Genomic DNA, 25,679 nt, shown 5'->3' with positions numbered 1-25,679 from the left:
AAAAAAATACCCACCCAATTTAAATGATTTGATAATATTTGAATGAAGTGTATTAAAATTTATCGTTATAATGTATAGTTGTAAATTGTCATCGGGTTTGAAGTTACCCTGAAAATAATTTTCCATAATTTTTGTCATTCTGTTTCATTTCTTTTCAAACTTCTTGTCTTAGTTTACCTTAAATGGTCTTCATTAGAAGAATCTCTACTGTCTGTTGAGACAGTGACAATGATATTATCCAATTTTTGACAATGAAAGTAAGTTTAAGCACTCATGAGATCGCATTATTTAATTTAATTCGGTGTAAAATAAAAAATTAAACTATGAATGACCGAGCTTAAGTAAGGAAGCGGAATTAAATAAATAAAATACTTTGAAACGACAAACTTGTGGGGATTTACTAGTCATGTTTGGTATCAAAATGAACGTTTGGATTTGAATAATTTGAATATGAATACATTGTCCGAGAATTAGTTACGATAAAATAACTCGTTCCGCGCAGTTTCCTCGAAAAGTACCGCACGTGAGTACGATCGATATTACTCGACGCCACGGCGCCAACAACACGTAGTTTTCATAGAAGTAAATCCTCCTCCTTGTAAATGTAACTAACGAATTTAGTAACATTTGACTGTCTCAGATCAAGAGCTTTATTTTGATACCAAACACGACAACATTCCGACAATTTTAATTTGTACCAGTGTAGCGCCCTGTCTAACTAGCACAGCGCTCTTCGTATTTTTAAAATGTTAAACACATAAATATACTCATTGATCACTAAATGATTTGATATGACTAATACATGTAAATATTTCAATAAAGAAGGCTGTTTTGCCGCAAATCCGCTTAGATGGAATGTTCTTTTCTTTATCTTGACAATTTCTTCGATGTATGCCATTGTACCGTAAAAAAATCTAATGACACAGGACATCCGAATCAATATACTATTCATAACTATACTACATAGTTACACCAAGTTATTTGTCTGATGTAGGAGATGGTTCCATACTTTTGTCTTTACTTTAGCTAAGCTACAGAACACAGTTCCAGCTTTCGATACTTAAAAAGCCCGTCCTGTTTTATTAGATCTCAGAATAATTCTAATAATGTGGGCTAAAGAAAAAGAAGCATTTGGGTGACAAATAGCCTAAACTCGATTTCTGGATGATTAAAAATTAAGCTCAATGCAACCATTCACTTTTTCCTCTTTTACTTGTCCAAAGAGGAAAAAGTGAAATTGACAAAATTGGCAAGAAACAGGTAAAATTTTGTCAGAACTACCAGGGCGGCAGACACACAGGAGGTGTCATGACGCTCGGAGTAGCTCACCCCTTTCTCCTACTCCTACTCCAACCCACAATTTTCTCTGTGTGCCTCTCACACAAACATACGCGCCTGTGTGCAAATGGGCAGGACTCGATCAGCCGCCATGCCTAATGGCGGAGTATCGGTAGGTATAACTGACGAAACCTTGAGGAAAAAATAACTCGTATTGATAAAAATTTTGACTGACACAACGAGTAAACAATCAGCTATGTCACATAGTTAAAACGTTAAGACAAATCAACCGAATCGAAAATTGAACTTATGTCATTTTTTTTTGTTTTGTATTTTCAAAGACAGCCTGGTGACAGTCAGACGAACAAACAGTTTAGCTTTGGTGGCATGAGAGTTACCAGTTTTCATCAATGTTACTGAGATACAAATTCGTCGTCGATTGGCTGCTATAACTGGCTACGAAAGTCCTCGGGTTGCCCAACTAGGCTGCTAATTGCGCGGAGAGGCTAATTAGGAAAAAAACATACTTTCATTTATCAATTGCCAAAATGACTTTATTTATTTATTTTTATTTATTTATTTATTCTTAGGAAAGCTTACAGACTAATGACAATTATAATAACTCACTATATTTCTATTTTGCTAACAACAAGCTTCCGCCAATAAAAGACATAATATAGTACTTATAACTATCGTAGACCACACATAACAACAGTTTTGAAAAATAAAATTAAAAAAAAAAGAGCTTAAACATTAACAATTAAGTGAAACAAATTTTATGTAAAAATTAAAGTATATATAATATGTAGGTATAGTTTTAGATAAAGAATTAAGTATATTAAAGATCAAAATTTAGAGACGCGAGTCAATCTTTAAAAAAAAAGTTATTCGCTAACAAACGTTTCACTGTGAGAGCTTTTGTGCAAAAGAGATCTACATCCAAGTCTTCTGGCATATTATTGAATGCATGTGCTGCACGCAAGAGAAAGCTATTTCTTCTATAGTTGGTAGAAACAGAAGCAATCTGCATAAGTGGCCTACGCCTGAGCCCTAGAAGGTTAGTACGCAAGTATAACTTGGATAATAGTTCAGGACAATCGATCGACCCATTGGCTATATTAATGAAAAATGAAATGTCGTTAATATCACGCCTGTAGTGTAACGGTAGAAAGTGATATCTTTTGCAACGGTGGTTGTAATCATCGGAATATTGCTATTATTAAACTACTTTCAATGTAATATGGAATTTATTCTCTGGATCAGTGAAATTAAAGCAGTTTTACTTTAGATATTATCACCATAAGCTCCAGCAAGTCAATATTTCTTCGTATTCGAATTTTCGTGCAAAGACAGCCAATTCTAGGTTCTTTCCGCTCTATAAATGGGCCAATTTCTTAAAACACAAAATTTAATTTCCTAGCTAAACTACTCTACCCACTTTCCTGACACACTTTTTACACATTTTGATGTTGAATGTTGTTCGTTATTCTCGTTAAAACTTGCAAACGGCTGAATGCTTAAATGCGTTGGTTTAGCTAATTTTAGTCTTGAAATATTCGTGAAAGTCCAGGGAAGGTTTAAACGGTGATAAAATAATCAAAGGCTGCAAGAAATACCATTTTTTTTACTTATAGGCGGTGCGTAGTTCATGTCATAATAATACTAATAATAATAATACTTATGCTCTCTTTGATCTGATGCAGTACTCACTGCAAAACCGTGCCTGTTTTTTAACATTCAATAAAGCCTTAAAGTTGTATTTGAGATTTTAGGGTTAAAATTATGTAGAATGACACAGTTGAGAGTTAGCGGGCATGTCGTAAGCTGACGTATTGCGTTTATCAATGTCATAATCCAGCGAGGATGGGTCTAATAAGCTCGATCCATGCTCGATCATTTTAATTTCGAGCATTTCATGTAACGACATAAATGATTGACGCTGAAAACCCCTCACAAATGAAAAACACAATTAAAAAATGCCTCGTTACAATGGTTTTGAATTACAGAGTATCGAGAAGAAGAAACATGCAAATGTTTGCTTTTCCCTCTTGTGATCTACTGATAATTGCTGCTTTTTAACAAGTGCATTCTAGAGATCCTTGTCAGCAGTCTTCTGATAGTACATTTTTCCACATTGCAATTTTTGTATGCTTATAAAGTATCATTTTTAAATCTTGACTATTCTACGATAAGGTAAAAAATTCGTGGTTTTTGAGTGTGCGATCAACTGAAGACGGTTAGGAGACAAAATAAATGTAATTCTTTTAAAAAATATATTTATTTCACTCATTTAATAGAAAGTCAGAGTTCATGAACCGACCTACGCGGGTGACCTTGTAACCGTCACGATCGATACTCCGCCCGCTCGACCGGCTCTATTGCTGGCAGCTCACACATGAAATACGTAATATTACCCAAAGTACATGCCTGTCATTGATGATGTTTACATAAAACTATTCAGAACGTATCATGGCTACTTTCAGTAGAATAATTTTGGTACATTCAAGTCATTTTTCATTCATAATTTTCGTAAAAACGTCGGCAAGCATCCACCGCCGACGAAAAGTGGCGAAATCACTCAGATCAAAACGTTCCATTGACAAGTTCTGACGTCGGGATTTCGACTCAATGGTTCTGATGAAAGGGTTCAGTTTTCCGTGAAGCATTTTTTAGAGTTCCTGTGATCTGCCCGTTGTTTGAAGCTCCTCTTACAGTATGAGCTCCTAGTACCGCATATCGTAATTTTGTCGGAGCTGAAACAGTGTTGTCCATAGATAGTAAACAGAGTTCGGACACGTTACCCAACCACCCGAACTTGATTGTAATAATTAATTTGAAAAAGAATAAGTACCATTTTTGATATAATTTCTTCGCCGAAGGTGTAAATAAGGCTTACGCGTTGCTGATGCTAATACTTATATACTAGAATTTCATCTAAATTAAACACCACTCTATTAGTAAACTTCGTTATAGAATTTTATTGAAGTTAGTAAATAGTATTTTTGTTAGAGCAAAATAATTCAAGATATTGTTTTTTAAGTGTTTTATCAAATCGCTATACACAATTACAACTGTTATTGAGCACATTTATTTGTTTAACCTATTCGAAAGACGGGGACCAGAGCACTACATTGGTACAAATTTAAACTGTCGTAGTGTTGTCGTGTTTGGTATCAAAATTAAGGTCTTGGTCTGAAACAGTCAAATGTAACTGAATCCTACAGTTATAATTAAAAAGAGAAGACTTTAATTCTCTGGAAATCACGTGAAGTCGGCGCCGCGGCGACGTCGAGTAATATCGATCCTACTCAGGTCAGGTACTTTTGGTACAAACTGCGCACATTGAGTACATTTTCTATAACAAATTCTCAAACGATGTTAATATTTTCAAATTATTCAAGTCGAGTCCTTCATTTTGATACCAAACATGACTAGTGTATCTCAAAATGCCACTTTTTCAAAGTTTTTAATTCATTTAATTCTGCATCGTAACTTAAAGAGAGTCATCTTAGTTGCAATAAATATAGAAAAGAATAAAATAAATCTGACGACACGACTGGGAAAAGATAAAAAAAAATATTACAACTTGCACTGTACTTTTTCGTCGGAGGAAATACTTTAAGTTTTGTTAATATATTCCAAAAAAGTTTATTAAATCGGAGTATGTCGCGAAACAATCCTTAGTTTTCATGAGACATGATTCGGTTCATATATTATTCTTAAGAAGAATCCTTGAGCTGACCCGAATTTGCAAGTTACACAAAGCTCTACATTCGCACGGGTTCAAGGGAAAAAGTATTTTGTATCAAATTAATGTTTTGATCTGGGAAAGTCAAATTATAACGAGACCCTCTACCTATAATTAAAACATGAGACGTGGCCTAGCCCACATCAGTCGGATATTATCAACTCGGATGTTTGAAAACTGATCTGGCAACAAGTCAGAGTGCATCGCATCAGTACCAGGGTCACATGAAGCAAAAGATGTGATAGGACACCGAGACATTAATGAAAATGTTTTCATCATTTCGACGGTTGCATAAAGTTATCGACAGCAAAGAAATCTAACTAACAAAGATAAATAACTGTTTGATGAGGGTAAAATAAAAATATAACCAACTCTTACACTATACACATAACTTGCAATAATTGATAGAATTTTTCTTCTAATTTTTCCCAGATTTAAGAGCATAATTTTGCTTTCAAATTCCTTTTCAATTAGTCCACAAATAAACCACTCTATAAGTAAACTTTATAATAGATTTTGTTAGAGCAAAGCGATTTCATATTATGTTGAATCTTCTTTTAATGTGATTGTGTTATCAAATCGTTGTACAATCACAACTGCTATTGAGCACCTATATTTATTTGTTTAACCTATTTAGAAGACGGGGACCAGAGCGTTACACTGGTACAGATTAAAATTGTCGTATTGTTGTTGTGTTTGGTATCAAAATAAAGCTCTTGATCTGAAACAGTCAAATGTAACTAAGTCCATCAGTTACAATGGAAAGTAGGACGATCTGCTGCTATGAAAATCACGTGCTGTCGGCGACGCGACGTCGAGTAATATCGATCGTACTCAGGTACATTACTTTTGGTACAATCTTCGCGCATCGAGTACATTTTCCGTAATAAATTGTGAAACGATGTTAATATTTTCAAATTATTCAGATCGAGTCCTTCATTTTGATACCAAACATGACTAGTGTATCTCAACATGCCACTTTTTCAAAGTTTTTAATTCATTTAATTCCGCATCGTTACTTCTAGTCAATCATCTTAGTTGCAATTAAAATAAGAAATAATAAACTAAAACTACAAGAAACAATTTTATATTCCAAAACACTCCATCAGTAAATGTTACAATGTATTTGTCAGGGACAGTGTTTTGCATCGTATAATAATATTCTTCTGTAAAATCCTTGAGCCAACACGAATAACGTTTTGCAAGTTTCACAAATCTTTTCATTAGCACGGGTTCAAGGGAAAAGAATTTGGTATTAAAATGTATTGATCTGGGTAAGTCAAATAGTATAGAACCCTACATTATAATTAAAACATGAGGCGTGGCTGGCCTAGCGCACATCAGTCGGGTATTATCAACTCGACTGAACTTATCTGGCAACCAGCCCGAGAGTGCATCGCATCAGTACCAGGGTCACATGCAGCCAAGGATTAGGTCGGCTTTTCGCCGACGAAAGAGTACAAGCCCAAGTCATAATATCATTTTTTTATATTAATGCATTCGTGTCATTACTTTTTTTTGTTCTTTGTTTTAGTAACCACAACTGTGATCACTGCCTTAAAACTAAGAAGCGGAATAAAATAAATTAAATACTTTGAAACGATTTATATGTTGTGATATTATTGTCATGTTTGGTATCAAAATGAAGGTCTCGAAATGAATAATTTGAATATAATAACAATGTTTAAGAATTTATTACGGAAAACATATTCGATGCGCGCAGTTTGCTCTCTGAGTACCGAACGTGAGTACGATCGATATTACTCGGACATCGCGGCGCCGACTGCACGTGATTTTCATAGCAGTAAATCGTCCTTCTTTTTATAATAACTAATGGATCTAGTAACATTTGACTGTCTCAGATCAAGACCTTTATTTTGATACCAAACACGACAACACTACGACAATTTTAATATGTAACAGTGTAGCGCTCTGCCCAACTTGCAAAGCGTTCCTCATATTTAAAAAGTTAAGCAAATAAATGTAACTTCTCTACAATGATTCGATATTATTATTCGACATGTAAATATTTAAGTATAGAACGATATTTGCTAATTAATCCTCTGTGATAGAATTTTCTTAGAATAAATGTGAGTGTAATCAGTAAAAATATCTATGAACACAGAATGGACGAATCAATTGTACTTTTAGTTATAACAAGTTATTTGTCTGATGTAGGAGTTGGTTCCATACTTTTTTCTTTGCCTTCACTAAAAAAATAATTGAGAATGATCTTTTTTGGTGTTAGCATGAAGGTTTAAACGTAAAACAGTTATTTTAACTTTATTAGTTTCGGTATAAGTTATTAGTCGAATGGGGGTAACATTTCCAGTGTTGACGCGGCCTATTATCATATTATTATCCTTTGCTTCATGCAACCCTAGTATTGATGCGATGCACTCTCGGGCTGGTTGCCAGATTAGTTTTCTAACATGTCGAGTTGATTATATAGGCTTTTGATTGGGGCTAGGACATGCGTAATACTATCGACTCTAATACGAAAGGTTCTCATTTTACTTTTGAGCTTAAGTAAAGATGCGGAATTAAATTAATAAATACCTTGAGACAAATCACATAGTGAGATATAATAGTCATGTTTGGTATCAAAATGAAAGTCTTGATTTGAATGATTTGAATATTGAAAACATTTTTCGAGAATTAATTACAAAAAATGCACTCGATGAGCGCAGTTTGCTAAAAAAGAACCGCCCGTGAGTACGATCGATATTACACGGACGTCACGGCACCTACTACGCGTGATTTTCATGGTAGTAATTCCTCCTCCTTCTTATTATTCTAATTTATTTCGTTACATTTGACTATTTCAGATCAAGACCTTTATTTTGATACCAAACACGACATCACTTAGACAATTTTAATTTGTATCAGTGGCGCTCAGTCTAGCTTGCAAAGCATTCCTCGTATTTCCTTAGTTGAACTAATAAACGTACACAATAATTATTTGATATCTATACGAATATATAAAGCTGAAGAGTTTGTTTGTTAGTTTGAATGCGCTAATCTCAGGTCATCTCTAAAACTACTGGTCCAAATTGAAAAAATATTTTTGTGTTGAATAGACCATTCATCGAGGAAGCTAATAAATTTTAACGCTGCGACTAATAGGAGCGAAGATTCAATGGAAAAACCGTAAAAAAACTATGAACACACAACAGACGAATTAATATTCTTTTAGTCATGAGTAGTTACGTAGGAGTTGGTTCCATACATTTTTCTTTACCTTCACTAAAAAGTTAATTGAGAATGTTCGTGTTTGGCGTTAGAATGAAAATTTTAATGTAAAACAGTTATTTTTAAACTTTATTCGTTTCAGTCTGAGTTAATAGTCGAATGGCGGTAACATTTTCATTGATGTCTCTGCGTTCTATCAAACAAGGATGAACCTGTTATCACATCCTTTGCTTCATGTGACCCTGGTATTGATGCGATGCACTCTCGGACTGGTTGCCAGATTAGTTTTCAAACATGTCGAGTTGTTAATATCCGATTGAATGACGCTGCGGTGCCTTATGTTTTTGTGAGTTTTAGTAACAGTAGTAAAATTGTAATCTTGACGTGTTTTTGAACTGTCCAGTAAGTATTATTGAGGAATAAAAATTTGTTTTATATTGGCAAAAGAAAGTTAATGATACGATAACTTGCATTTTTTAAGCCAATAAAATAATTATGTATTAAAATAAACATAAACACTTCAAAATTTCAAAAATATCAATTAATTTGTCGTAGGGAAACAATTTACTTTATGCATCTATAATACCTATGAAAGATAATAAAGATTGCGTCCTTTAAGCCACTCCTACTTTGTTTATCAACAAGTTGCAAAGCAACGAAGCCAGCTGTATTACGGCACGTGTTACCAGGAGCCCATGACGCAAGAGGAGCTCGACACACTAGACGGAACACCTTCACTCTAAACAAAGTTTCACAGAAAAGTAGACCCTGCTATGAAATAGATTGAGCCTAAATTTCAAAAATTCAAATTTGCTGACAGACTTGTTTTGACAGATTTTTGCTCTTTTCATAGACAAAGAATGTATGGTGAAAATTAATGTAAAATTATAAATAGAAACTAACTATGCATATATTTTTTTACTTATTGAAACAATGACACATTCTGTGTTGATTCGCATTGATATTATTTGACGCAGGCACGTTACTTCTTCTTCCTAGTAATAACAATGTTTTCGATAATTGAGTTGCAAGTAAGAGAGCCGCGAGAAAATTTTGAGTATCGATTGATTAATTACAAGGTCGACTTCAAAAAAAGTAGGTGGTGAATTATTAAATTTAGAACAGCTTTATAGGAGTTTATTAAATGTACAAATGTAGATCCTATTTTATGTTATTAACTGTAATGTAGTTTATTAAATTATATTTTATTTCTCAATGATGCGCACTGGATATGTCAAGATTATTTCATACAGACATTGCTAGAAACGTAGAGCGTTTGATTATCACAATACCTGACAGAGGATAACGTGACAAAAGTCCATGATCTCGTATTGGCAGACCGCCGATTAAAGGTGCGCGAGATAGCTGAGGCAGTAAACATCTCAAAAGATCGCGTGGGTCACATCCTGCATGAAATATTGGGCATGAGAAAGCTGTCGGCACGATGGGTGCCGCGTTTGCTAACACCAGACAACAAACGCATCCGTGAGACCACTTCAGAACAGTGCTTAAATGTTTAAACACAATCCGAAGGCATTTTTCCGTCGTTTCGTGACCGTTGACGAAACATGGATTCACTGGTACACACCAGAGACCAAGGAACAGTCGAAACAGTGGACTTTACCCGGCGAATGTGCTCCGAAGAAGGCAAAGACCGTCCCATCGGCTGGTAAGGTGATGGCCACCGTTTTCTGGGATTCACAAGGTGTGATTTTCATCGACTACCTAGAGAAAGGCAAAACGGTCACAGGGCTCTGCTATTCCAAACTATTGGGCCGAACTATTCAACCTCGAATTACAGAAAAAACGGCCCCATTTGGCGAAGAAAAAAGTGTTTTTTCCACCAAGACAACGCACCGGCTCACACCTCCGCCGTAGCCACGGCCAAATTGGTCGCATTAGGTTACGAAAAGCTGCCCCATCCGCCGTATTCACCAGATTTGGCACCGTGTGACTTCTTCTTGTTACCAAACCTGAAAAAATCCCTCGCCGGCCTGAAACTTTAATCGAATGAGGAAGTTATTGCCGCCACAGAGGCCTACTTTGTAAACCTCCAGAAAACGTATTTTTCAGACGGGTTAAAAAAAGTTGAAGCATCGCTGGATCAAGTGTATCGCATTAAAAGGAGACTATGTTGAGAAATAAATCGCCACTTTTCCAAAATTTTCGTTTTTCTTTTGTAGGCTAAGTACTTATCGGACCGCCATCGTATGTTAAAATAAACCAGGCGATAATAGAAGGTATCAAACAAGCCAGTCCAGTTCCGGGATCAATATACGATAAAAACGATGTTCTATAGATGACTATGAAATATTTGAAACAAATTTATACATCCAATCATGCTTGATTTCATACAAATTAGTAGGTACCAACAAATTTGACGTCATTATTAAATATGATGTGTAATTTACATTATAATAGAATGATAAAATTAAATGAATAAAAAGTGCCAACTACTACGTACCTAAAACAAAAAACAGAAACAAAATACCAACAAAAATTATTAAAAAAGAAATTGCATATTTGAAAATTTTAACAGACAGGTTAAAGAGAAACGACTTGCTACGAATTGCTACGAAGCGCTACGATCTCCTACGAAAACAATTTCAAAATGTGAATGTTTCAAATAAGATTTCCGCGTAATAATCTGCCAGCCAATCGATGGTTGTAGAAGTACTTTGGTAAAAAATGTTGTACTTATTTTGTACAAACACTATTAGGTAAAAAACAAAACAAAAAAACACACTTGATTTATTTTCTTTTCCTTCAAAGATGTCCACACAATCGCAGTTGTTTTTAAGTACGAGGGGATTTAAATGCAATCGTTTGAAAACCTTTTGGAAAAGACGAAATTCAAGCTATGAGACATTGATACTCCTGTGTGCTAAAAATATAACTGGCTGCTATTCCTATGTTGGCTACGCTGCTTATATTGGCTGCCATAGCCGGGAATCCTTGCACTCTCGTATTACGTCATAAGGCTTAACCGGCAGTAATAAATAGCGACGGAAAACTGTACCTAACTATCTTTCTTTTTAGGGATCCGTTCCCGATGGGGGAAAATATGGAAACCTGATATCCTGGCTATCGGTAAGTTGGTCCATTTGTCCATTTGTAAATCTGTCTTGTCAACAAAGTGTATTTAAAGTATCGTGATAGATCTCTACAACACTGAAACTTCCAAACTCCTAATTTCATCAATTATTTAAATTCTTATGACTGTTTTTGATTTAAACTAGAAGTTAATAATGTTGTTAATACAATGTTATGAACTTTTTCTTTTATCAGTAAGAAGTTATCGGAGTTCCGCAAGCATGGCGGCTGATTAAGCCCCACCCCCGTCACACACAGGCGCTTATGTTTGTGTGAGTAACACACAGAGGAAACTGTGGGAAAGTGGACTGGGTAGGGGTTTGATATTTGCTAACACCCTCGACCCCCTGTAGCCACGGAGCGACGCTCAGCGTCATGGTAACTCCTTCGCTTCATGCATCCCTGGTAGTTCAAGCCAAAACTGTAGCAATATAGTGTCGAAAAAAAATAATTAAAGATTAAACGCGAGAAGAAAAAAATCTTAATTAAAATAAATTGCTGCAAAAATATTTTTTTCGCTGCATTTTATAAAATATCTGTAATGTTAAACGTGATTTCAATTATACAAAAAAAGAGTGCTTCTAACCGTCACATCGCGCCACAATAACTTTTCCTTCAAAAATAAGAGTGTGAAACTAGAATGCTACTCTGAAAATTAACGTAAACTTTTATGAAAAAGTGAAGTCATTTCTCTTGAAAGAACTGCAGCAAACTTTTACTGCTGAGAGGTGGAAAATTTTTGTGGAGCACGTCACGTCTTGGAGAAAACTTTGCTAACGGAAAAATTTACGACATGATAGACTGAACTGATCTCTGTAGTTTAAGCTTTTGTAAAGAAATGGAAATATATTGACACCCCGGTCTCGTCACGAATATAAGTGAAGCGGTTCTTTAAATAAGACGGCAGATTATTTATTACAAACAATGTTTTCACTGAGATTTGGCTCTGGTTTTTATAAACATATTCGACATATAATAATAATGCGTAAGCCGGTAAAGCCAGGATAAGATGTATCGTAACATAGATTTAAAACCATTTAGCTTAGCAAACGCAACGCAAATGTTTCTGATGACATATTAAAGGCATTTAGTATGAACATACATTTTGAAGCTCCTAAGGTTACACGTTAATGGGTCTGAAAGAAAAAGAATGAAAAGTCTTTCGGTCATAACGTAGTAACGTAAAAATCTCGTAATTAATTCGTCATTTCAAAGCATAACGACGGCGGGCGCTCTCTCCGCCGTACAACGCTCTATTGACGGAGCGTCGAGTGAGGCGCCGCGAGGACCCGAGCGCGGGCCTAGGGCGCCCTCAGCGTGGTGCCGCTATTGCGCAGGTCATCAGAGCGAGCTAGCAATAGCAATTCTCCTCACACTTCAAAGCCCAAAAGAGACATGCGATGCACGGAAATTTAAACTTAAAAGCTTAACAGACAAAGTATTATTTTCAGTGCGATTATGCAACCAAACAGTAGTAAAGCTAGTCTAGCTACTCACACTAGTAAAGTGTAGTCAGTGGTGAGGCTTTACTAGTGTGAGTGCTGTCCCCCCGAGTGGGAGCGACACACTCGCACAATATAAAGCCTGGTTCAGGGAAAGTGGAATATTCGCGACTCACTAGTGATGAATCCGTCTATTATATTTGCAAGTTACGTAACGTTTAAAATTTAAGAAATAGCTGCAACGAATAATAGTGATTAATTCCCTAACTTAGCCAAACACAAATCGATAATGGTGATAAAAAATATGACGAATCGCGTAAGGAATCTACGGAAATGAACAAAACGTAAAAAACTAAAGCACTAGCTAGAACTTTCATACTCTTTTTCTAAAAAGAAAAGAAAGTATATAAGCCTGACCTTGAAAGTACCACCAAAAACATTTGTCTGAACACGCACGAGCTGTCGTTTGGTATACGAGAGAAGTATACAAGGTTTACACGGATACAGGGAGGGCGGAGCCTTAGTATTGCGCATGCGCCAGACTCCTCGCGGCACTGCTGCCCTAGTAACTCGAGCGAAATTCTGGTACATTTTGGTGAAAATCTTGCCTCGAACTACCAGGCTAGCAGAAACGTGAGGAGATTCGAAACCACGCCCATTATGTATAAAACGAACCAATCACATATTCCCAAAAGCAGCCTAAACTTTTTCAGTAACGCCCATGGTTACTCCTACGGATGCCGCCATTTTGCCGATTTTATTGTCTCAGTTAGTTTTGTTTGTGTCTTGCTAACTGTCGATCAAATCAATGAATAGTAAAAGAAAGCGTAATAAAATTTGTTTTTGCTGTTCAATCTTCAGGCTGAACTTATAACTTCGTTAAAAAAGTTAAATAACAGAAATTAGGACATGAATTATTTTGTTTCAAAGCGTTTGCGTTGGTTGGCTTTAATATTTTTATGTAATCGGAATACGCCATTTTCTGATTTCAGTTACCTCAAATTTCTGTTGTTACAAATTCTTGAACGAATACACTAAAGGTTTGTTTCTTTGCTGTTAATTATAAGTCCTTGTTTATAACATCGTTACCATTACATTTAATAACATAAATTAGTATAAAGATAAAGATAAGCTATAGGATTCCTCTCTCGATAGAAAATGACATCAGTTCGACAATCCAATGATGCCCATAAAAGGCGCAGCGCGACGTAAATTGTTTCAAAGCGTTGGCGTTGGTTGGCGTTTATCTAATATATAAAATTCCCGTGTCACGATGTTAGTTACCGTACTCCTCCGAAACGGTCCGACCGATTCTTATGAAATTTTGTATACATATTGGGTAGGTCTGAGAATAGAACAAAATCTATTTTTCATACCCCTAAGTGTTAAGGGTTGCCCACACTAAAAAAATAAATTTTATTTTTTGGACTAAATTGTTTGTTTTTATTTTTTTAATAATGTGGCACTAAATATACACACAACTAGGAAAAAAAAATATTCGGCAAAACAACGTTTGCTGGGTCAGCTAGTATTCTTATATAAGGCAATTGGACTGCTGGCACTGAAGCCAAATTGCCCGTCTTAACAATCGTTTTGCCGGTTGACCTCGAAATACAACGTCGAGTGGCTATGGTATACTCCTGGAGAGAATTTTCGAAAACGTATTTTTACCCTATCGTGGCTGTTAAAAACTTTGCCAAATGATTTAAACCACAAATGCGACGTCTCCGAGGAAATGAAAGCAAATTAAAAGGAAAATGTATATTATAAGTGCTGTCACCTTTACCAGTCATTTTCCGTCTGTTTACGAGCGGTTAGTCTTCAGCGGCTGTCAGTATAGCTGACATCGGGATAGGGTTTTCAATCAAACACTTAATGTAGACTCATTATCGTTTATTCCTATCCAAATCATCATTCGGGACATTTTCCCAACAACGCCCGCCAGCCACCGCTGGCTGAGCGCGCTAAAGAAAACATTGGCATTATATAAGGCATTGCTCTGTCCATTAATTACACAGTATATAATTATTTCAAACTGATATATAGATACTCACAATATCAACACCACGATCGCTAAATATGTATGTTTCAATAACTACTCTCTTTGCTACTACTGAAAAATCAATGAATCTCATGACATCTCACGTTTTAATCATTTCCTAGATTCATTTGACATTTGTCAACATGCCAGTATTGTTCCGAATAATAACTGAGTATAGAGGTTTCATGGACGAGGTTGCACAAACGATTTATCAGAAATAAAGATTGAATTAAGATTTAGGTGTAATTTATCTATAATATGAATGTATTTAGAAATATATATAAGTAAGTTTATCAGTTGTCTGGTAACCATAACACAAGCTCTGCTTAGCTTGGGATAACCGTTGTGAGCTGTCCCAGGATATATTATATTATATTTATTACCATGACCATCTCCGATATAAATATCGTAATATCTTACCAAAATGAGTAGCCAAACAAAAATTTAGTGTTTTTTTTTTATAGAACCGAATGACAGCAATTTTACGTGAAATGTCAAAACAATACAAAAAATCGGTTACGACACCCCTCAAATCTTAGTTCCAAGATAAGAAAACATAAATATAGTATTGAAAACCAAGTTTTTGAAGTCGGTTGTAAACACTAACGTGCTACTAACTAACTAAAAAATAACGTGCTTGCACAGCAGTTGTGTGAAGATTAAATTGTCGATGTCTTACTGTACACTTGTTGTTTCTTGACAAGTGATTCTAGGCATTTGCAAATTACCCTTATCAATTTCATGTCTGTCTGCATGTCCGTACGTATGACACAGCCATTTTTTCCGAAACTATAGATCTTTGCTGCTGAAACTTAAAAAAATAATGAATACATTTTCAGGGTCCCTCATATTTAGAAACTCTTTTTTTTGCAATAGCATTTAGCTCGAATGTCTCTTTCAAAATAGTGAAGTATAACCCACCCCCTCACTGTTAAAGCTAAAAACAATTTATGAAGTTATCTTTCACCAAAATTTGGTTTAAACTAGATCTCATCTCAATTAACCTGTCCTTCAAAAAACTCAAATTTAAAAATAACAGAAACTCCAAGAATTTCAAGAATCCAACTGGTACTTGGCCGCTTTGTAACCGACTTAAAAAAAAGGAGGAGGTTCTCAATTCGACTGTTTTTTTTTTAATGTTTGTTACCTCGTAACTTGCGATTGGGTGAACCGATTTTCATGATTATTTTTTTATTTGAAAGCTTGTAAGCTTTTTGTTTGAAAGCACCATTTCATTTGAAGTCGGTTTTTTTTTGTGAAAATTGTTATTAAAATTGCTATTTGTTTTTATTGCAGTTTATATTATATACATTTAACTAGCGACGCGTCCCGGCTTCGCGCTCTTGCAATTTTGATATAATGTGTACACTACAGAATTACTTTATAGACGCTCAGAGCGCCGGGGTTTGTTAAAACATTAGAATTAATACGATCTTATTCGCAACAAAACAAAACGTGTTTCCAAAAAAAGAACCCAAATATGCTATCGTACACTGTTTTGTACCTTTTAAAGGTTAAAAATATTTTAGAAAATTGTACCTCGCCAGTCATCCGCAAAAAGTGGTTAAATCGCTGGAAGGAAAACGTTACGGCGTTGGGATTTAAACTCAATGGTTCTGACGACAGGGTGCAGTTTTCGCCGTGTGTTGTTGGCGCCGCGACGTCGAGTAATATCGATTGCTTGTATGTGTAGTACTTTGTAACAAACAGCGCGCATCGAGTACATTTTCCGTAAGAAAATCGCTCAACATATTCATATTTTCAGATTATTCAAATCAAGACCTTCATTTTGACACCAAACATGACTAGTATGTGTCTACATCAATTTGGTTTAAAGTCATCTATAGTCACAATTAATATTAAAATAATCTATATCTTCGGTTAGAATGCGCAGGAAATGATTTTTTTTTAACTCCGCAATAAAAATGATTCTGAAACCGCTAGGGATGTAAACTAATGTCAAATTGGTTGCCATGCAGCATACTTGCGAGCAGCGAGAGCGGGCGCTCTGAGGCGCCACGGTCCCTATATTGTGGACTGAGGGCTCACTGCTCCTCGGCTGGTCGTTCAGCTGCTGGTTTTGTCTAGGAATATCTTTTTACATAGTTAATTGAGTGCTGACCCAAAACTTTCTAATGTAATAAATATTTTACAGCGCCCTCTGTGCAAACAATACATTATTAGCCATAATAGAGACTCAAGGAACAACGGGACCTCACGTGTTACTGCGGAAGGTATAAAGTGGTTTGTAACCATCATGTAGTAGAGAGTTCTGTAAACAGAGGGCGCTGTACAAGAAGTAATATATTATGTCAGGTTTTTCCTAATATGCTATTAGGAATAACGTTAATAATTGCTACAGCAATTTATTGATCTGTTATTTAGTTGATTTGAATAAAGCACAAAAGAAAGATGACTTGAATAGTTTTCGTACATACATTTAACAGCATTTTGTGTTTGTGTCAATAAACGACTGTAATGCCCACTGCTAAACTAAAAGGCGGTTTACAAAAAATAAAGCTTAACTTTTCAAGACCCTGGATTACTAGTAGCGTTTTGTTCTCGTAGCAATCTCGTAGCAAAATGTATTTTCGTAGCATAAAGTTAATGTCATTCCTCGGATGCCGACTTGTTTGCACACATAAATAAAAATAGTGAAAGAGTATAAGCTCGTGAAGTATATAACATAGGTATACGTTTGTTCGACCCTTCCCATGATCAGAAAGCTGGCCTGTATTATGCTCAAAGAATTAGCATGGCCACACAACGTGGCAATGCAGCCAGCATTCTGGGCACGTAGGTATCCCGACTTTGGCAGGGATGCAGAAGGAAGAAGAACCGGCAAGAGACTCCATAAGTTACTCTTATCAAAATAAAATATAGTATCATTTGACATCATTATTGATGTCTGCAAAAACAGCGTAAATTAGCGAAACAAGTATCAAATAGCAAAATGTAGAGATTTTTTATAAAAACTGACATCTAGACGAGAGACAGCTAAACGTTAAAATGGAGTACCTAAGTTTTGCTGAGGTTTACACTGTTGATACATATACAAATCATATTTCACAAAAAAAGAACAATAATAATGGAATGTCAATTTTACATAAACTAAACATTTAGTCCTAATCAAATCCTTAACAGCAATGTCTAGGCATGTCATAGCTTCTATGAATAAAGGCTGTGGGGAAAGTAATAGTAGATAAATCGCGCTACACTGTTACATATTAAATTTATCGTAGAGTTATCGTGTTTGGTATCAAAATAAAGCTCTTGATCTGAAACACCCAAATGTTACTAAATTCATTAATACCAAATACTTTTCCCTGGAACCCGTGCTAATGAAAAGCTTTGTGTAACTTGCAAAACGTTATTCGTGTTGGCTCAAGGATTTTACAAAAGAATATTATATGAAGCGAAACACAGTCCCTGACAAATTGATTGTTCCATTGTGACATTTACTGATGGAGTGTTTTGGAATATTTAAATCTAAACATACATACATTGGCTCATATTAAAACACCCCTCAGGCCGCCACCCGCCGTGACCTGTATGAAAGGCTAAATGGCTTTAAGGAAGAAGATATTACCTTTAATCAGATATTTTCTCCATAGGAATGACATTTCGGAAATCAAGAAAATTAATTAAATTTTGCTCAAGTTGCATACCTAAAAGTTTAAAAAGAGCCTGGAAAACAGGCTATTCGGAAAAAAATCTTTTGATTTAATCTAGTAATTTCTTGTAGTTTTAGTTTATTCTTTTTTATTTAAATTGCAACTAAGATGCAGATTAACATTTAAAAAATACGAGGAGCGCTGTGCTAGTTAGACAGAGCGCTACACTGGTACAAATTAAAATTGTCGGAATGTTGTCGTGTTTGGTATCAAAATAAAGCTCTTGATCTGAAACAGTCAAATGTTACTAAATTCGTTAGTTACATTTACAAGGAGGACGATTTACTCCTATAAAAACTACGTGGTGTTGGCGCCGCGGCGTCGAGTAATATCGATCGTACTCACGTGCGGTACTTTTGGAGGAAACTGCGCGGAACGAGTTATTTAATCGTAACTAATTCTCGAGAAATGTATTCATATTCAAATTATTCAAATTGAGACGTTCTTTTTGATACCAAACATGACTAGTAAATCCCCACAAGTTTGTCGTTTCAAAGTATTTTATTTATTTAATTCCGCATCCTTACTTAAGGTCAGTCATTCATAGTTACGTTTTATTTTACACCGAATTAAATTAAATAATGCGATCTCATCAGTGCTTAAACTTACCTCCATTGTCAAAAATAGACGGTTTAAACAATGTAGAGGTTCTTCTAATGAAGACCATTAAAGGTAAACTAAGACAACAAGTTTGAAAAAAATGACAAAAAATGAGTGCCAAAATCGTGGCCGCGACAGGGATCGAACCTGCGTCTCCCGAATATTACTTCGGATGACTTAACCACTAAGCTACGCAGCCGGTAGTTACAAAATTTCAATTTTAACTTTGTATTCTACTTGATCTATTGTATTTCAAGCGTTTGTAAACTTTACGTTGATAGTGTTAAAGTCTATTTTCAAGTGTGATGAGGAAATTGAACGAGAGCTCAGCCAATATGCGACGCAGTGTGGTTGGACTTAGAGCAAATTTCAGCTATTCGCGGATAGCGAGCAGGAACACAGTAGCTTGGCTTAGCTAAGTGATGACTATGATAACATGTAGAAGGCAACTCATTTAACGGTCTCGAAAGGCATTAGTATTTTTTTATACACTCACTTTCTTGTTTGTTTATCGCTCCGGTTGGACTAGCAGGCTGAGCATTTCAGGTTAACTTCAAACCCGATGACAATTTACAACTTTACAGTCGTCTGGACAGATTTCGATAAATTTTAATAAACTCCAAACTGGTGGGTATTTTATTTTTTTAAAACTTTAAATTATTGACCAACGATATCCCAAAAATGCTTAAGAATTTTTCCATCAAATAATTTTTATCATAAGTTACGTTTCCGTAAACTCATTTAAAGTATCGAATTTGTTTCGAAATCTAGAATACAATAATAATAAATATCCAGACATCATGTATAAAACAAAAAGGATGTGTGGCACTCGGAGACTGCCGCGGTAAAGCTTTTTTATCAACTTATGCAATTATAATTATTCTTGATGTTGTCTATTGTTTTTTCTGCTTTGAAATTAATTCATATTAATATTATTAGACATAGGCACGTACTTTAGGTAATATTAACAATGTTAAAAGTCGGCGGTCGCCTTTATAGACGTTCAGAGCTACCGCTACCACGCACCGGGGTTTGTTAAAACATTAGTATTAATACGATCTTTTTCTAATATGCTATCGTTAACTGATTTGACCTTTCAATCGTGAACAATATTTAGAAAATTAAACCTCGTCTAATTTAGTCATCCACGAAAAGGGGTTAAATCGCTGGAAGGAAAACGTTACGGCGTTGGGATTTCAACTCAATGGTTCTGCCGACAGGGTGCAGTTTTCGCCGTGTGTAGCTGGCGCCGCGACGTCGAGTATGTGTAGTACTTTGTAACAAACAGCGCGCATCGAGTACATTTTCCGTAAGAAAATCGCTCAACATATTCATATTTTCTGTTAATTCAAATCAAGATCTTCATTTTGACACCAAACATGACTAGTGTGTGTCTTAACAATACGATAAGGATAACAATAAACGGTGGTATGTCTGAAGATTATTAAAAATCTTATCTTTCATTTCTATAATAATTCAAACTTTGTAAATCTATACTTACTAATATATAAAGCTAAAGAGTTTGTTTGTTTGAACGCACTAATCTCAGGAACTACTGAACGACCATTCATCGAGGAAGGCTTTAGGCTATAAACCATCACCCTGCGACTAATAGGAGCGAAGATACAATGGAAAATGTGAAAAAAGCAGGGCAGGTATAAATCATAACTTATATATTCTACCAACGGGGACGAAGTCGCGGGAAACAGCTAGTAAAATATAACAGTGACTTTATATTTTGGTCTTGACACCGACTTCATAATAAACTAGGTACTAGGTAGTAGGTAATATGAAGGTACTTATGTTGCTTTTTAGTCTTTTGGAGACAGTTTAATTTGTGTTCAAAATAATCTTAATGACTACGTATAATAAAACCAAGTCACTGCCGCTGTCTGTGTGTCCCTCTAAGCTTAAATATTGTCTGTCCATGTTTATTCAAAACTACGTTACAGGCTCTGACGTGTTTTTTTTTTGTAGATTGAGGGAGGCAGGAGTTATCAAAACGGAAAGGTTTTATACATAAATCATGCATAATGTAGTAGGGAAGCAGATAATTTTAGAGGTTTCTGATGTACTTAATATTTAACAGCGCCCTCTGTGCAATTAAGACGTTGTTATTAGCCTTGCTTCAGGGAACGACGGTACCTTAAGTGCTGCTGCGGAAGATCTCCAGACTATCACCTAGTAGACACTTCTGTTAACAGAGGGCGCTGTACACGGTGTTTTAAATTATATAATTTATTTCCTAATAACAATGTTAATAATTGTTAAATCAATTTATTGAATTAATGACACACAAAAAATCTGATAAGTTGAATATTTTGGGTACATACGTTAAACAGTATATGTTGTGTTTTAGTCAACTAACGACTGTGCTGCCCACTGCTAAACTAAACGGGAATATGTTATACTTATGACGTGAGTTACAAAAACAAAACTTAACTTTCCCAGCCCCTGGATAACTAGTAGCGTTATGTTCTCGTAGCAATCTCGTAGCAAAATGTAATTTCGTAGCATAAAATTAATGTAATTGCTCGGATCCCGACTCATTTGCACGCATAAATAAAAATAGTGAAAGAATATAAACTCATGAAACATAAAACACATTTGGAATCAAAACAAATAGGATACCTAAAAAATAACAAAAACAAAATTACAATTGTTTTCATAGTTATCCACATTTTTATATTCTTACGTTTTTTCTAAGCTTCCTAGAACTCGTTACTTAATGGTCACGATGTTGGTAACAAATTGTCTTGGATCACTAGGGCTGCAGACATACAGGAGGTGTCATGACGCTCGGCATAGCTCACCCCTTTCTCCTACTCCTGCACTACTCCCACATTTTGTCTGTGTGCCACCCACACAAGCGTATGCGTCAGTGTGCAGCGGGGCGGGGCTTGATTAGTGCCAAGCGCGATGGCGGAGCGTCGGTAGGTATAATTGTCATGACTAGAAGTTAAAAATAATACATGTTCATGATCATTTTGCCATTAAATCATTGTTCACCATTGGAAGACAAATCTCATATGACAGTTATAGTCACAGATTTGTCAGATTTTTTATTACCATTCTTTTTATGTTTTGCTTTCGGATCAAAGGACTCGTTAAAACAAAGAAAGTCAAGAAAATGTGAAAACAACCGGGCAGGTATACCTAAATCATAATTTATAATTCTACCCTTGGGGACGAAGTCGCGGGCAACAGCTATATTTAATAAAATAAGCAAAATCGGTTCAGCCGTTCTCGAGCTTTGATATGATAGATAGTATCTTCAGTAAGGAAGGCTTTGCGATGTATATTTACCAATAATGAAATAACTAAAAGCATGAAGTCGCAGGCAACGGCTAGTAAAATATAAATAATTTTAGTATTTAGTAATATAACTTTAGGTTTTTAGACTAGGGAAAGGAACCTCCTAACAAAACGCTAAGCCTTTAGAGTCCTTAATAATAAGCATTTAGGGTTTCACCCCGCAGAACATGCACATTTTTGTTGTTTTTCGTAGCGTTTCGTAGCGCTACGTAGCAAGTTATTTTTTTTAAATTATCTGAAAAGCTTGGTTAGTGCTTAGGACTGCTACAGAATTTATCGAAAATCAATCTCTTAATCTGCGGAGGTGAAACGGCTACAAATATACTAATCTCACCACCACATAAGGCTGGTACCGTGAAAAGTAGGAATTTTAGATGTCATGCTGAGCCAGCATTCTAAATCTACACGGTCTAACTCTAACGACCCTAACTAAAAAAATAATTCTACATGTCATCATTATCAAGAAGAGTTCAAGAACCAACCTACTCGCGGTGACCTTGTTAACGAGACGATCTATACTCCGCGCGCTCGACTGGCTCCCTCACCGGGCAGCTCACATATAGAATAGTTAATATTACCCAAAGTACGTGCCTTTCTTTAATGATTGAGATAATGATGATCTGAGAGTATCATTTCTACTCTCAGTAGAATAATTTCGGTATGTTTATGTTATTTTTATTCATAATTTTCATAAAAACATCGTCAAGCATCCACCGTCGGCGAAAAGGGGAAATGTTACTCAAAGCAAAACGTTCCATCTACACGGTCTAACTCTAACGACCCTAACTAAAAAAATAATTCTACATGTCATCATTATCAAGAAGAGTTCAAGAACCAACCTACTCGCGGTGACCTTGCTACCGAGACGATCGATACTCCGCGCGCTCGACTGGCTCCCTCACCGGGCAGCTCACATATAGAATAGTTAATATTACCCAAAGTACGTGCCTTTCTTTAATGATTTTTACATTAAACTATTAAAAACGTATCATTGCTACTCTCAGTAGAATAATTTCGGTATGTTTATGTTATTTTCATTCATAATTTTCATAAAAACATCGTTATGGCGTTGAGATGTCGACTCAATGCTTTTGATGTAATGGTTCATTTTGCCATGATGATTTGTTTTGGTTTATTGTGATATGTTCGTTGTTTCAAGCTCCGCTCACAGTATGGGCTCCTAGTACCGCATATCGTAATTTTGTCGGAGCTGAAACAGTGTTGATGATAGTCCCCCATCTAATAAAATATTATCAACTCGACATGTTCTGAAACTAATCTGGCAACCAGTCCGAGAGTGCATCGCATCAATACTAGGGTTGCATGAAGCAAATGATATGATAAAAGGCCACGTCAACACTGGAAATGTTACCCCCATTCGACTAATAAGCCAATACTGAAACTAATAAAGTTAAAAATAACTGTTTTACATTTAAACCTTCATGCTAACACCAAAAAAGATCATTCTGAATTATTTTTTTAGTGAAGGCACAGAAAAAGTATGGAACCAACTCCTACATCAGACAAATAACTTGTTATAACTAAAAGCACAATTGATTCCTCTATTCTGTGTTTTCTTCCGGATTTTACATTCACGTCTATTCTAAGCAAATGTCAAGAAAATTCTATCAAAGAGGATTAATTGGCAAGTATCGTTCTATACTTAAAGATACAAGTTGGGCAGAGCGCTACACTGTTACATATTAAAATTGTCGTAGTGTTGTCGTATTTGGTATCAAAAAAAGGTCTTGATCTGAGACAGTCAAATGTTACTAGATCCATTAGTTATTATAAAAAGAAAGACGATTTACTGCTATGAAAATCACGTGCAGTCGGCGGCGCGATGTCCGAGTAATATCGATCGTACTCACGTTCGGTACTTAGAGAACAAACTGCGCGCATCGAATATGTTTTCCGCAATAAATTCTTAATATTGTTATTATATTCAAATTATTCATTTCGTGACCTTCATTTTGATACCAAACATGACAATGATATCACAACATATAATTCGTTTCAAAGTATTTAATTTATTTTATTCCGCTTCTTAGCTTCAAGGCAGTTATCACAGTTGTGGTAACTAAAAAAAAAGAATTAAAAAAAGTAATGACACGACTGCATTAATATAAAAAAATGATATTATGACTTGGGCTGTACTCTTTCGTCGGCGAAAAGCCGACCTAATCCTTGGCTACATGTGACCCTGGTACTGATGAGATGCACTCTCGGGCTGGTTGCCAAATAAGTTCAGTCGAGTTGATAATATCCGACTGATGTGCGCTAGGCCACGCCTAATGTTTTAATTATAATGTAGGGTTTTATTCTATTTGACTTACCCAGATCAATACATTTTAATACCAAATACTTTTCCCTTGAACCCGTACTAATGAAAAGCTTTGTGTAACTTGCAAAACGTTATTCGTGTTGGCTCAAGGATTTTACAAAAGAATATTATATGACGCAAAACACTGTCCCTGACAAATTGATTGTTCCATTGTGACATTTACTGATGGAGTACTTTGGAATATTTAAATCTAAACATACATTGGCTCCTATTACAACAACTCTCAGGCCGCCACCCGCCGTGACCTGTATGAAAGGCTAAATGGCTTTAAGGAAGAAGATATTTATTACCTTTAATCAGATATTTTCTCCATAGGAATGACATTTCGGAAACCAAGAAAATTAATTAAATTTTGCTCAAGTTGCATACCTAAAAGTTTAAGAAGAGCCTGGAAAACAGGCTATTCGGAAAAAAATCTTTTGATTTTATAAAGTAATTTCCTTTAGTTTTAGTTTATTCTTTTTTATTTTAATTGCAACTAAGATGATAGACTAGAAGTAACGATGCGGAATTAAATACTTTGAAAAAGTGGCATGTTGAGATACACTAGTCATGTTTGGTATCAAAGTGAAGGACTCGATCTGAATAATTTGAAAATATTAACATCGTTTCACAATTTATTACGGAAAATGTACTCGATGCGCGCAGTTTGTACTAAAAGCTCCAAACGTGAGTACGATCGATATTACTCGACGTCGCGTCGCCGACAGCACGTGCTTTTCATAGCAGCAGATCGTCCTAATTTTCATTATAACTGATGGATTTAGTTAGATTTGACTATTTCAGATCAAGAGCTTTATTTTGATACCAAACACGACAACAATACGACAATTTTAATCTGTACCAGTGTAACGCTCTGGTCCCCGTCTTCTAAATAGGTTAAACAAATAAATATAGGTGCTCAATAGCAGTTGTGATTGTACAACGATTTGATAACACAATCACATTTTAA

General features: G+C 35.5%; 1 protein-coding gene across 2 annotated transcripts in view; it reads left to right on the top strand.

Annotated features, from left to right (window-relative positions):
* Positions 1-10,917: 10,917 nt before the first annotated feature.
* The window catches only part of LOC113499875 (translin-associated protein X-like), an 87,823-nt gene continuing 73,061 nt past the window's right edge, over positions 10,918-25,679 (top strand). For both annotated transcript variants that reach the window (XM_026880467.1, XM_026880458.1), the window contains exon 1: positions 10,918-11,308. The gene's annotated coding sequence lies outside the window, so the exon portion shown is untranslated. The remainder of the gene's footprint in view (positions 11,309-25,679) is intronic.

This window comes from Trichoplusia ni, chromosome 1, assembly GCF_003590095.1.
Source record: "Trichoplusia ni isolate ovarian cell line Hi5 chromosome 1, tn1, whole genome shotgun sequence".
Taxonomy (NCBI): Eukaryota; Metazoa; Arthropoda; class Insecta; order Lepidoptera; family Noctuidae; genus Trichoplusia; species Trichoplusia ni.
The sequence above is the reverse complement of the archived record's forward strand: the minus strand, read 5'-3'. Positions and strand labels throughout refer to the sequence as shown.